At 38.9% G+C, this 14,025-nt stretch overlaps 1 protein-coding gene across 1 annotated transcript in view; it reads right to left on the bottom strand.

Moving 5' to 3' along the window:
• Nucleotides 1-12,264: 12,264 nt before the first annotated feature.
• ttll12 (tubulin tyrosine ligase-like family, member 12) overlaps nucleotides 12,265-14,025 on the bottom strand; it is an 85,346-nt gene continuing 83,585 nt past the window's right edge. Inside the window, exon 15 of the mRNA XM_039791863.1 lies at nucleotides 12,265-12,351. The gene's annotated coding sequence lies outside the window, so the exon portion shown is untranslated. The remainder of the gene's footprint in view (nucleotides 12,352-14,025) is intronic.

Below are 14,025 nucleotides of genomic sequence, written 5' to 3'. Positions count from 1 at the left end.
ATATCTGCGTCCACGTTGTCAACATAAGACTTGTGGCGTTAGTGCTCCTTTTGTACCATAACTTTATTGAATGAACGTTAACTTCCGCCCTACAATATGGTTTTTTTGTTTGTTAGTTACTACTTACAAAGCTAACTGGCTATAGTTAGCGCAGCACGTATGCTAGCGGACATTAGCTAACGTGCATAGCCAGCAAGCAGCTTCGGCGAAGCTAACTCGACAGCCAACACATCCATGTGTCTCCATTTTTCAAAACATCACTGCAGATTGACTGCTTTTAACAGCAGAGGTTGATTGTGGGCAACATACTGTCGCGGTTAGCTGCGAAACGAACCGTTACTGCCGATTGCCGAAGTTGCGGCTGGCTACACACACGTAGCTAATCCCGCTAGCATACGCATAGGCTAACTATAGCCAGTTAGCTTTGTGTGTAATGTTACAAAAAACACCTATTTCGTAGGGACGCGCTTAATATTTCATTCAATAAAAGTATGATACAAAAGGAGAAGCAAACGCCACATGTCTTGTGTTGACAACGTGGACGCAGCTCGAGGCAGTTGTAATACCGGTATTTAACTAGCAGTCTAAGCTAACGGCTGTTATGCGTTAACTCTAGCAAACGTCGCGTATCGTTAGCTAGCTGTTTAAACTTGTGAAAAGCCGAATAGCATCCTCGGCCCAAGCTGCCTTTCACTTCCCCAATATTATTATTCACATAATAAAGACACATTGACTCGGTCGAGACCAAAAGCCATATTTTGCCAGACCAGTGGCAGAAACCGGTGACCGGGACAGTGAACCGAGACGGGGCTTTCGCCTGTCGTCTCCCCAACGTGACGTCATGCAATGCATTGTGGGGGAAAGACAAACCGCTGTAAAATAGTACCTACTTTTTGTGTTATATTCTGTTTTGTGATACCTAACAACATCAAATACATGAATACCAGTTTAAACGTTTATTACCAACAAGCAATTACCACAAATTCGTTGGAAAATTAAACTTGCAATATGGGCTATAAGGGATGGCAGTGGGCTCTGTCTGTTGCCATCCAACTCCAGTTGCGTGTTCGACATTTGGAGACAATGGTCTAAAGTCAACAGGCTTCACAATCAATTTCTCACCAAATCGTTGCAAAGTGAAATTACACTCTTACAACTTATGGATAAATTAATTCAGTGTGCCAATGTGCAATATAGACACACACACACCGCGCGCGCACCACACACACACACACACACACACACACACACACACACACACACACACACACACACAGAGACAGACACAGACATACAGAGAGGGAGACAAAACACAACCACACCACAACCACACACACACACACACACACACACACAGCTACACACACAGCTACACACACACACACACACACACACACACACACACAGACACAGAGAGAGACACACACACCCCCACAACCATACGCACGCACACACACACACACACACACACACACACACACACACACACACACACACACACACACACACACACACACACAGACACACAGCCAGACACACACACCCACACAACCATACGCACACACACACACACACACACACACACACACACACACACACACACACACACACACACACACACACACACACACACACACACAGGGCTAACCCTAAATTTTTTATAGTTTTTATAGATCATCTCTTCAGGCTTTAGACCTCATCTGATGTTTTATTCTTATTCCAACAAAGACCCTTTAAGGAAACCTTGACTTCTTTTGAGTAAACTAAAGCTCATTTAAGTTCTTGATGTAAAACCATTTGAACTTCTTTACTGTTTTTTACAATCACTTTGCTACTAATTTCAGAACCTTGATGTCATTTTTCAAAACTCTAGACACAAAACTCACAACGATCATCACTTGTAACAGAGGCTGTCCAATGTTCAACACATTGCATTGTGCATTCATATCTTTAAAGAAATCTTGCACTTGCACAATCATTGGTTCAAAAAACTAATTTATGGTGCAATACCACTGAAACGTTACTTTAGATCAGCCACACACAAGCTACCCATAGTTTCACTGGGTCATCGTTCGTTCAATCATTACAGTTTTTTACAATCACTTTGGCACTAATTTCAGAACGTTGACGTTATTTTTCAAAACTCTAGACAAAAAACTCACAACCAATGATCAAAATGCACATTTTTTCAACACTTGTTTCAATTGCTTGGATACAATACACATAAACCAAAGATCATTTGTTCATTTAACAAAGATCACCTGTTGAATATGACACAACTTAACATCAAAGTACTACTATTTCAAAAAGCAATTCACACATTACATTTCAGATGATTGTCTGTTCATTCCATTACAATCATCTAACTATCAATCCATACAACTGCTCAAAATGATAAGTAACTGTTGCATTACTCTCAATGCATAGTTGTATGGAAACAGACAAACAATATTTCATGTTTAGATCATGAAAGTTTCAAGATCGAGATTCGAGATTCATTGTCACCAGTTAGTGTGGAGCATGAACCAATTAGACTACATGATCTATGGATGTAATATTTCATCATCATTCTTTAATGTAATGTACTACTGTTTATCAGACACTGTTTCTATGGTTCCATGTACTACCTATATATATATATATATATATATATATATATACAGTACAGGCCAAAAGTTTGGACACACCTTCTCATTTAATTTGTTTCCTTTATTTTCATGACTATTTACATTGTAGATTCTCACTGAAGGCATCAAAACTATGAATGAACACATATGGAATTATGTACTTAACAAAAAAGTATGAAATAACTGAAAACATGTCTTATGTTCTAGTTTCTTCAAAGTAGCCACCCTTTGCTCGGATTACTGCTTTGCACACTCTTGGCATTCTCTTGATGAGCTTCAAGCAGTAGTCACCTGAAATGGTTTTCCAACAGTCTTGAAGGAGTTCCCAGAGATGCTTAGCACTTGTTGGCCCTTTTGCCTTCAGTCTCTGCGGTCCAGCTCACCCCAAACCATCTTGATTGGGTTCAGGTCCGGTGACCGTGGAGGCCAGGTCATCTGGCGCAGCACTCCATCACTCTCCTTCTTGGCGTTCAACATGCCTAGCCTGGAGGTGTGTTTGGGGTCATTGTCCTGTTGAAAAATAAATTATGGTCCAACTAAATGCAAACCGGATGGGATGGCATGTCGCTGCAGGATGCTGTGGTAGCCATGCTGGTTCAGTATGCCTTCAGTTTTGAATAAATCCCCAACAGTGTCACCAGCAAAGCACCCCCACACCATCAGACCTCCTCCTCCATGCTTCACGGTGGGAACCAGGCATGTAGAATCCATCCGTTCACCTTTTCTGTGTCGCACAAAGACACGGCGGTTGGAACCAAAGATCTCAAATTTGGACTCATCAGACCAAAGCACAGATTTCCACTGGTCTAATGTCCGTTCCTTGTGTTTCTTGGCCCAGACAAATCTCTCCTGCTTGTTGCCTCTGCTTAGCAGTGGTTTCCTAGCAGCTACTTGACCATGAAGGCCTGATTCGCGCAGTCTCCTCTTGACAGTTGTTCTAGAGATGTGTCTGCTGCTAGAACTCTGTGTGGCATTCATCTGGTCTCTAATCTGAGCTGCTGTTAATTTGCGATTTCTGAGGCTGGTGACTCGGATTAATTTATCCTCAGCAGCAGAGGTGACTCTTGGTCTTCCTTTCCTGGGGCGGTCCTCATGTGAGCCAGTTTTGTTGTAGCGCTTGATGGTTTTTGCGACTGCACATGGGGACACATTTAAAGTTGTGCTTTTACAATTTTCGGCTGACTGACCTTCATTTGTTAAAGTAATGATGGCCACTCGTTTCTCTTTACTATTGCGGATTGGTTCTTGCCATAATATGAATTCTAACAGTTGTCCAATAGGGCTGTCGGCTGTGTATCAACCTGACTTCTGCACAACACAACTGATGGTCCCAACCCCGTTAATAAGGGACAAAATTCCACTAATTAACCCTGACGAGGCACACCTGTGAAGTTAAAACCATTTCAGGTGACTACCTCATGAAGCTCATTGAGAGAACACCAAGGGCAGCGCTATCAGAAAAGCAAAGGGTGGCTACTTTGAGGAATCTAAAATATGACATGTTTTCAGTTATTTCACACTTTTTTGTTAAGTACATAGTTCCATATGTGTTCATTCATAGCTTTGATGCCTTCAGTGAGAATCTACAATGTAAATAGTCATGAAAATAAAGAAAACGCATTGAATGAGAAGGTGTGTCCAAACTTTTGGCCTGTACTGTATATATATATATATATATATATATATATATATATATATACTGCTCAGTGGCCAGCAGATCAGACTGTGGTTGTACTGGGCAGCTTCCAGGTATGAATGTGGAACTGTGTGAATGTGACAGTTCGTCGTTGCAAATGAGAATATGTTCTCAATCGACTTAACTGGATAAATAAAGGTTAAATATTATATATATATATATGTAGGTAGTACATGGGACCATAGAAACAGTGTCTGATAAACAGTAGTACATTACATTAAAGAATGATGATGAAATATGACATCCATAGATCATGTAGTCTAATTGGTTCATGCTCCACACTAACTGGTGACAATGAATCTCGTTATCTTGAAACTTTCATGATCTAAACATGAAATATTGTTTGTCTGTTTCCATACAACTATGCATTAAGAGTAATGCAACAGTTACTTATCATTATATATATATATATATATATATATATTGTGGGATATAGATACACACGCTTTGCTGACCAAATGACTTATGTTCCTATAATACACTGTCTAATCATTACAGCAAGCTGCCTAGACTTAACGAGCTAAAAGTATGCTGCACGAGAACAGAACCAAGGCTGCACACAGGTGGCCTGCATCGTGCAAACGAGGACATGTTCCTCTGTGGAATGCAGTAAGCAAGGACGGAGGACACCAAGACCTGGCTCAGTCACAATCCATCAAAAGCAACAGCCCACTTTGTAGAGACAGATGTTCGTGTGTGATATGTAACTGCCCTTGTGAAACTTCAATAAAAGACAGGCAAAAGAGGAAGAGAGTCAGAGCTCACTGGTGAGAGACAGACTGCGGAGTCTGCCTACGGAGTGATGCTCTCCTCCTATAGGAGCCTATTGTGTGAACTTTAACTTGTGTTTGTGAAGTTATTACTATCTATTGCAGTGAAGAAGTCCTCACCTGGGAGTGCACCTTGGAAGCACGACAATATATATATATATATATATTATATACTTGTACCACATTGGTCTGTAGTATTGTCTCTACTACTGCAGTACTTTTACAGGGATGTATTTACATGTACCGTAATGAAACATGTATTACCTATTTTGTACTACAATATTTAATGATTGAACGAACGATGACCCAGTGAAACTATGGGTAGCTTGTGTGTGGCTGATCTAAAGTAACGTTTCAGTGGTATTGCACCATAAATTAGTTTTTTGAACCAATGATTGTGCAAGTGCAAGATTTCTTTAAAGATATGAATACACAATGCAATGTGTTGAACATTGGACAGCCTCTGTTACAAGTGATGATCGTTGTGAGTTTTGTGTCTAGAGTTTTGAAAAATGACATCAAGGTTCTGAAATTATATTGTAGTACAAAATAGGTGATACATGTTTCATTATGGTACTACGTGTAAATACATCCCTGTAAAAGTACTGCAGTAGTAGAGAGAATACTACAGACACAGTGGAATCATTGAACAAAATCTGAAATGTATTGATGAAAAACAATACAGTACAATCACAACATAGGTTTATTTGAATCAAAGCAAAAATAAATAGCTAGGAAATAGAAAAAAAAGACAGTACTGTAAAACATCAAATGCAGTGTTCCTCAACTTGCCTGTACTTTAAAAAGCAAAAGAAAGAAGTGATTACTGTACTTCTACATCTTCATCAACTCTGTCTTGTGGATTTGGCCACAGGTTCTCATCTACATTGCAATTAGCCAAACATCTTGGAAAAAACCTTCAGGCATGGCAAACAATGTGGTATGAGTATATATGTTTATGTATGTATATATATATATATATATATATATATATATATATATATATATATATATATATATATATACATATTAGATCGTGATATATACTTCATATATATATGAAGTATATATCTCAATCATCAGTAACGAGCTGGCAGAATTGGACAAGCAATTCCAAGGGCCTGCATCCATACAGTGCAGTACTGTCAATACTGTAAATAGTCTCAATGGTGGTACATGGGACCATAGAAACAGTATCTGATAAACAGTAGTACATACATTAAAGAATGATGATGAAATATTACATCCATAGATCATGTAGTCTAATTGGTTCATGCTCTACACTAACTGGTGACAATGAATCTCGTTATCTTGAAACTTTCATGATCTAAACATGAAATATTGTTTGTCTGTTTCCATACAACTATACATTGAGAGTAATGCAACAGTTACTTATCATTTTGAGCAGTTGTATCAATTGATAGTTAGATGATTGTAATGGAATGAATAGACAATTATCTGAACTGTAATGTGTGAATTGCTTTTTGAAATAGTAGTACTTTGATGTTAAGTTGTGTCTTATTGAACAGGTGATCTTTGTTAAATGAACAAATGATCTTTGGTTTATGTGTATTATATCCAAACCACTGAAACAAGTGTTAGAGTTTTGAAAAATGCGTATTTTGATCATTGGTTGTGAGTTTTTTGTCTAGAGTTTTGAAAAATGACGTCAAGCTTCTGAAATTAGTGCCAAAGTGATTGTAAAAAACTGTAATTGCTTAGTATATATTGGAATTCTTCTTAGGTATTTAACCCTTTGATGCATGAATTATGAAAGCCTGAGTCAAAACATGTTTTTAATGTGTTTTTACTCTTCTTAGGGCATGGGAAAAAACACATTCACTTTTTTTTTCAGAAACAGACATGACATGTAAGACATGTCCACTACACTGGACTACATGCGCTTAAGCACTCAACATAAACAGTATTAACTTAAAGGGAGAATGAATCAAATTGAGTTTTATCATAAATCCATGAACTATTATTTAAAGGTTCCATGACATGGTGCTCTTTGGATGCTTTTATATAGACCTTAGTGGTCCACTAATACTGTATCTGAAGTCTCTTTTATATAGACCTTAGTGGTCCACTAATACTGTATCTGAAGTCTCTTTTATATAGACCTTAGTGGTCCCCTAATACTGTATCTGAAGTCTCTTTTATATAGACCTTAGTGGTCCACTAATACTGTATCTGAAGTCTCTTTTATATAGACCTTAGTGGTCCCCTAATACTGTATCTGAAGTCTCTTTTATATAGACCTTAGTGGTCCCCTAATACTGTATCTGAAGTCTCTTTCCTGAAATTCAGCCTTGGTGCAGAATTACAGCCACTAGAGCCAGTCCCACAATGAGCTTTCCTTAGGATGTGCCATTTCTGTGTCTGTAGCTATTGAGGAGGAGAGAGGGGGGGGGGGCAAGGTGGAGGGTGGGGGTGTGGCCTTGACCAACTGCCACTTTTCTTGTTTGAAAGCCATGATGTCTCTCTCTCTCTCATGGGGGGCCAAATTCTCTGGGTGGGCAAAGCAGAGAAAGGGGAGGTAACCTTGCTTGTTATGACCTCATAAGGAGAAGATTCCTGATTGGTCCATCTGAGCTTTCATTTTCTCAAAGGCAGAGCAGGATACCCAGGGCTCGGTTTACACCTATCACCATTTCTAGCCACTTGGGGACCATAGGCAGGCTGGGGGAACTCATATTAATGTTAAAAAACCTCATAAAGTGAAACTTTCATGCCATGGGACCTTTAATGTTATGCTTTGAAAAACACTTAACCATACTTTCACACACTTTGACATTCTATAGCCCTATTGCAGCAGCAGTGGCAGCAAAAACTGTCCTATCCTGTTTGTGTCCTGACTCAAACAGAGTCCTGTGACTCCCATGTGTCCTGTGACTCCCATGACTGCTCCGTACCATTTTTTGGTCGTCTCTAACGTCTACATACGCTCAGCTAACGGGTGTTTGAGCACCTGCCGCTTTTGCCCCTCAAGGCCAAAGTGCCCTTTTTTTGTCCAGATATTTGTTTCATATTTTTTCTTTGACGATGGCCCATAAGTGGTCCGTTTAAGAAGAATATTTAACAATAATAATTAGCTAGATAAAACGACCTAAACCTTCATATCACATGATGACCAGGGTTATCGCGTGACACATGTCCGCTTCCTGCCAGGCGTGTCACTTAGATACAAGTCCGGCGGCGGCGGTCGGTGGCCAGCAAGAGAGAGAGAAAGTTGAAGTGCTGGGAAGTGTGCTTTTGAAATGAATGAGGATGCATGCATGCACATTTGGTTTGTTGTAGAGGCCTCTAGCCGCCGCTGCTAGATAACAAGTCTCCCCCAGGATGAAAACAGCCAGCAGGCAGCTAACTTTGAAGTAGTGACATTTCGCCGTAACTGCACGAGCTGCCGCGGCCACAATTACTCATCGTGTGATAGGGTTATAGCGTCTGTAGGTTAACAGAAGTGTGTGTGTGTGTGTGTGTGTGTGTGTGTGCAGCAGCAGTTCTCTGTAGGTTAACAGAAGTGGGGTGTGTGTGTGCAGCAGCAGCAGGCATTTTACTTTTGTGTGGCTTCTTGCTGTCATGTTGTATTATTTGTGGTTGTGTTGTGTGATTTGCTGTCGTGTTGTGGTTATTTGCGGTTCACCTCTGGTACACAGGTTGTCCTTCACTTCTTTAAAAAGTAAATATAAAAAAAGCATACAACTATTGTCTCACTTTCACTCACGGTTGTAGTTCAACTAGTTTTAAAAGTAAGTAAGTAAGTAAGTAAAATTTATTTGTATAGCACCTTTCACAGATAAAAATCACAAAGTGCTTCACAATGAAATGCAATTCAACACAAGAAGTCACAATACGAGCACATTGAAATACAAATAGAAAATATAACAAACAACCATAAAAAACCCATCGACTAAGTAAAAGCCTGCTTGAACAGCAGAGTCTTCAGCTGCTTTTTAAAAGATTCGACAGAATCCACACAACGTAGCGAGAGAGGCAAGTCATTCCACAGCCTAGGAGCCACTGCTTGGAATGACCGATCCCCTCTAGTTTTAAAATTAGTGCGGGGAACCACTAATAGCATCTGACCTAATGATCTCAGACTACGGGTGGGGGTATGTAGCTGTATCAAATCAGAGATGTAGAAAGGAACTTGACCGTGCAAGGCTCTGAAAGTGATGACAAGAATTTTAAATTGAATTGTATACTGGACTGGTAACCAGTGAAGTGCTGCTTCAATCTTCTTTCCGTGTGTTTTATTGTATAGAATAGTGGAAATAAAACAAGTAATAAAATAATCCTAAAATAATATATTGTAATGATCTTATCATCCACTGGGTACACACAAATACCTTATTTAGGTATAAAAATGTCTTCATTTTATGCTACCTTGCTTATGGAAGTTGTGAATCTGTTGCATTCCAATCTGTATAAACTCTGACCAAAGCCTCTCATCTGTTTTAATTGGTATCATAAATTGGTATAATATCTTGTTCCACTGTTTTCCTCCCTAAAGATATATCTGAGTGAACCTACCTTGAACCAGTCCTCCTTTCCTCTGGTGCCTCTTGTCTTTCCACTCTCACATCCTCTAGCTGAATGGAACGATTGTTAGGAAATGTATCTAGTCTTGTCTCATGAAATGAATTACTGAGATGTTAATAATAAAGCTAACCATGGATGTGCAAGGGGGGGGGCTTTCTTGCCTCAAGGCCAAAGTGCCCTTTTTTTGTCCAGATTTTTGTTTCATATTTTTTCTTTGATGATGGCCCACAAGCGGTCCGTTTAAGAAGAATATTTAATAATAATAATTAGCTAGATAAAACGACCTAAACCTTCATATCACATGATGACCAGGGTTATCGCGTGACACACGTCCGCTTCCTGCCAGGCGTGTCACTTAGATACAAGTCTGGCGGTCAGTGCCGGGAAGTGTGCTTTTGAAATGAATGAGGATGCATGCATGCACATTTGGTTTGTTGTAGAGGCCTCTAGCCGCTGCATTGAAATCATATATGACTGCCTGACTCCCCTCTCCCAGCAAATGCAGGTACAAATAATAATACAGTATTATTTACGAGTGCATATGTTCCACATTAAATCCCCATTATTCTCTCTCATACCTAAACTCAGTGCTCCACACACAAACTGTTGCTCTGCATTAGCTGCAGTCTCATACTCCGGCAGGCAGTCACAGAGCAGTCCACACCATCATTTTTCTAAGCATGTTTCTAAGCAAGTGAATACAGTAATATCAGTAACATAGTTTGCAGCATGATTACATTCCTAAGCAGTAATATAGTTTCAGCTGTTTTGGGGTTTTCAACTGAACCTCCGTTCAACACCAGTTACAGTTGACGGGACAGTCACTGAGACTGTGGAGGAGTAGAAGTATCTGGGCACTATTATTATTGATTACAAACTCACCTGGTCGGCCAACACACTAGCAAGATATTCAAAAGCATATTTTTTAGCATATTCTTTAAGGAAACTGCGTAGTTTTAATGCAGACGCAACAACTCTGACATTGTTTATTTAACTTTTATTCAGAGTGTGGTGACTTTCACCATCCAGTGCTGGGGGGGGAGGGGTCTTTCTGTCCAGAATAGGAACATGCTGGACAAGGTATCTAAAATGGGCAGGAACATGACTCGATCCAATGTTAAAAGCATCTCCAACCTCACAGAACAGTATACCCTCAATCTGGTCCTGAGGATACTGGACGGTCCTCAATCTGGCCCTGAGGATACTGGATGATCCATCCCACCCACTTTTTTCAGAGTCCACCCCCCCCGGACGTCTGGACGTAGATTTTGAATGCCCCTAACACAAACCAAACGTGCCATTACATCATTTGTGCTGAGGAGCACTCAGTTACTGAACAGATCACACACACAGGCACATAGAAATTTCCTATTGGTCACTATTGATTATTTATGAATTATTTATTAAATCATCTTAGGTATTAGGTATTGATGATTGCATGTCACCACCTTTGCTGCGTTGTTGTTGTCGTTGTCGTCGTTCATGTTTTGTTATCCGTATTGTCTACGTCTTCATTGTAGTTTGATGTGTGATTTTTATTGTTTTATTGTTGTATGTCCTTAATGTTTAATGTTTAATGTTTAATGTGACTCCCTTGAGTGTAAAAACAAATTCCCCTCGGGGCAATAAAGGTTTCATTCATTCATTCGTTCATTCAATATTTCATTTTGAGGTGTACAGTACTGTGGATTTAGTATTCTGTAAAATGTCATATTGCACTTTCTATATACAGTTTGGGTACTGTATGTAAGATTACATTTTGCTTGGACAACGGTTGCATTTTTGGGATATATTTGTGTGAATGTAGTCTAATGTAAGGCTCCATATTTCATTTTATTGTGGATTTAGTATTAAGTTAAAATTTAAAATATACAGTGTTTAAAATAAAGATGACATATATTGTAAACAAATCTGCCCTTTTTTTAAATTTGAGCCCTTGCCCCTCAAAAATTCTCTGCACGGCCCTGCTGAACCTTATTATTTGAAGAAGGGAGCACGCACACCTAAGTAAGTAATGGGAGCATGTGAGCGTGGGTTGATTCCATTAGGAACGGCCAGCTCCAGGTTTATTTACCTTCAAACAATGTACCCTTCAGTGAACAATGGGATCATCTGGTATGGAAAATGACTGAGTGGATTGTTCCATGTGAAGGACAGTAACTGTTTCGCCTTGAAGCCATGTGAAGAGAAGGTACTAAGTGAATGTAGATGGTAAAAAAGGGGGAGTTCTCTGCGCTTCTGCAGACCACAACAATCCGGTGCAACCAAGGCAGGACACAACAGAATAAATAGCAAAAAATTGCCGGTGCAACACGGATGTCTTCTACTTGATGATTTTATTTCTTAAGGAGCATAACAGTGACTAACGTTTCGATGCATAGTTACATCTTCATCAGAGTCTTTGGAGAAAATGGGCAATGAACCCCTTAATAAGGATCATCAACAGGTGTGATTGTGCTCAAAAGGGGCAGTGACAATCTAAAGTTACACCCATCTCAACCAAGGTGTTACACTCAGTAATCAGTCGTTAAAGGGCAAATGCCCATAGCCAAACCAAAGATGAATATATACAAACAAAAATATACAAATGTAAAAAATTTATACAAATGTAAAAAAATTTAAATTTTAAAATTTGGCGAAATAAAGGATCGGTGATCCCTCCCTCAGGATAAAAGGTGTCAGCTTCAACTTCTCAGGTCCCAGGGTGGCTCGCCTTTGTCAAGGAGAATTTAGAATCCAAATCGTTTCCAGGGAGAAAAAAAAAACAACCTAGTCTGCATGAAAAGATCCCCAAAGATCAAATCACATACCTCACATTCACAGTCAAGCATATCATTTCAAATAAACATGATTAATTGTCCCCCTTAAACATGCTACATATTCATACTAACAATAACAGTGCACAGTTCCACAGCTATGCTGCACGTGTACAGCAGTGAACTCACTCCCACAAGACATCTGTGACACTGACTTCCATTTCAAGACCCTTGTTTTTCCTGGTGGTATCCCTGTGATTGATCACATTAAATATTTGCAATCTATCACTTTAACCATCTGTGTTCTCTGGGCTTTTGTGTTCAATATTTGAGTAGCTATGGATAGGTCAGTAAATATCCATAACATTACCTACCCATTTTATTTCAGTCTCACCAGTGCTGTCGTGTTGTGTGATTAGCTGTTGAGTTGTGGGGTTTTGCTGTCGTGTTGTGGCTTCTTGCTGTCATGTTGTATTATTTGTGGTTGTGTTGTGTGATCTGCTGTCGTGTTGTGGTTATTTGCGGTTCACCTCTGGTACACACTTCTTTACTTCTTCACTTCTTTAAAAAGTAAATAGAAAAAAAGCATACAACTATTGTTTCACTTTCACTCACGGTTGTAGTTCAACTAATTTTTAAATCAATCTTCTCTCCGTGTGTTTTATTGTATAGAATAGTGGAAATAAAATAAGTAATAAAATAATCCTAAAATAATATATTGTAATGATCTTATCATCCACTGGGTACACACAAATACCTTATTTAGGTATAAGAATGTCTTCATTTTATGCTACCTTGCTTATGGAAGTTGTGAATCTGTTGCATTCCAATCTGTATAAACTCTGACCAAAGCCTCTCATCTGTTTTAATTGGCATCATAAATTGGTATAATATCTTGTTCCACTGTTTTCCTCCCTAAAGATATATCTGAGTGAACCTACCTTGAACCAGTCCTCCTTTCCTCTGGTGCCTCTTGTCTTTCCACTCTCACATCCTCTAGCTGAATGGAACGATTGTTAGGAAATGTATCTAGTCTTGTCTCATTAAACCTTTAGAACATTGTGAACTGAACCCTGCTTTGTGTTGCTTTATAACAATCATGCATTTTATTTATATAGCACATTTTTCAACACTCGTATCTCAATATAGTGACTGATTAACTCAGAATATTGACTAAGACTCCCTAAGTAATGAAAAACTTTAAAATATTGACTTAGAATCTAAAAATATTGACTCAGTATCTGAGAATATTGACTTAGAATCTCAATTTATTGACTTAATATCTCAGAATATTGACTTAGTATCTCAAAATACTAAGTATCTTAGAATATTGACTTAGTAACTCAATATATTGACTTAGTATCTCAGAATATTGACTTAGTATCTTAATATATTGACTTAGTATCTCAGAATATTGACTTAGTATCTTAATATATTGACTTAGTATCTCAGAATATTGACTTAGTGTCTTAATATATTGACTTAGTATCTCAGAATATTGACAAAGAACGTCAAAGTAATGAGAAGACACGTGATGTGATGAGGAAGGAAGAAAAGAAATAAATAAATAGGAAGGTGGGAGGTCGACAGAGGTAAGAGGTAACTGTACACTTTCACAGCACCATTTTGTT

Source organism: Perca fluviatilis, chromosome 23 (genome assembly GCF_010015445.1).
Source record: "Perca fluviatilis chromosome 23, GENO_Pfluv_1.0, whole genome shotgun sequence".
Classification (NCBI taxonomy): Eukaryota; Metazoa; Chordata; class Actinopteri; order Perciformes; family Percidae; genus Perca; species Perca fluviatilis.
The sequence above is the reverse complement of the archived record's forward strand: the minus strand, read 5'-3'. Positions and strand labels throughout refer to the sequence as shown.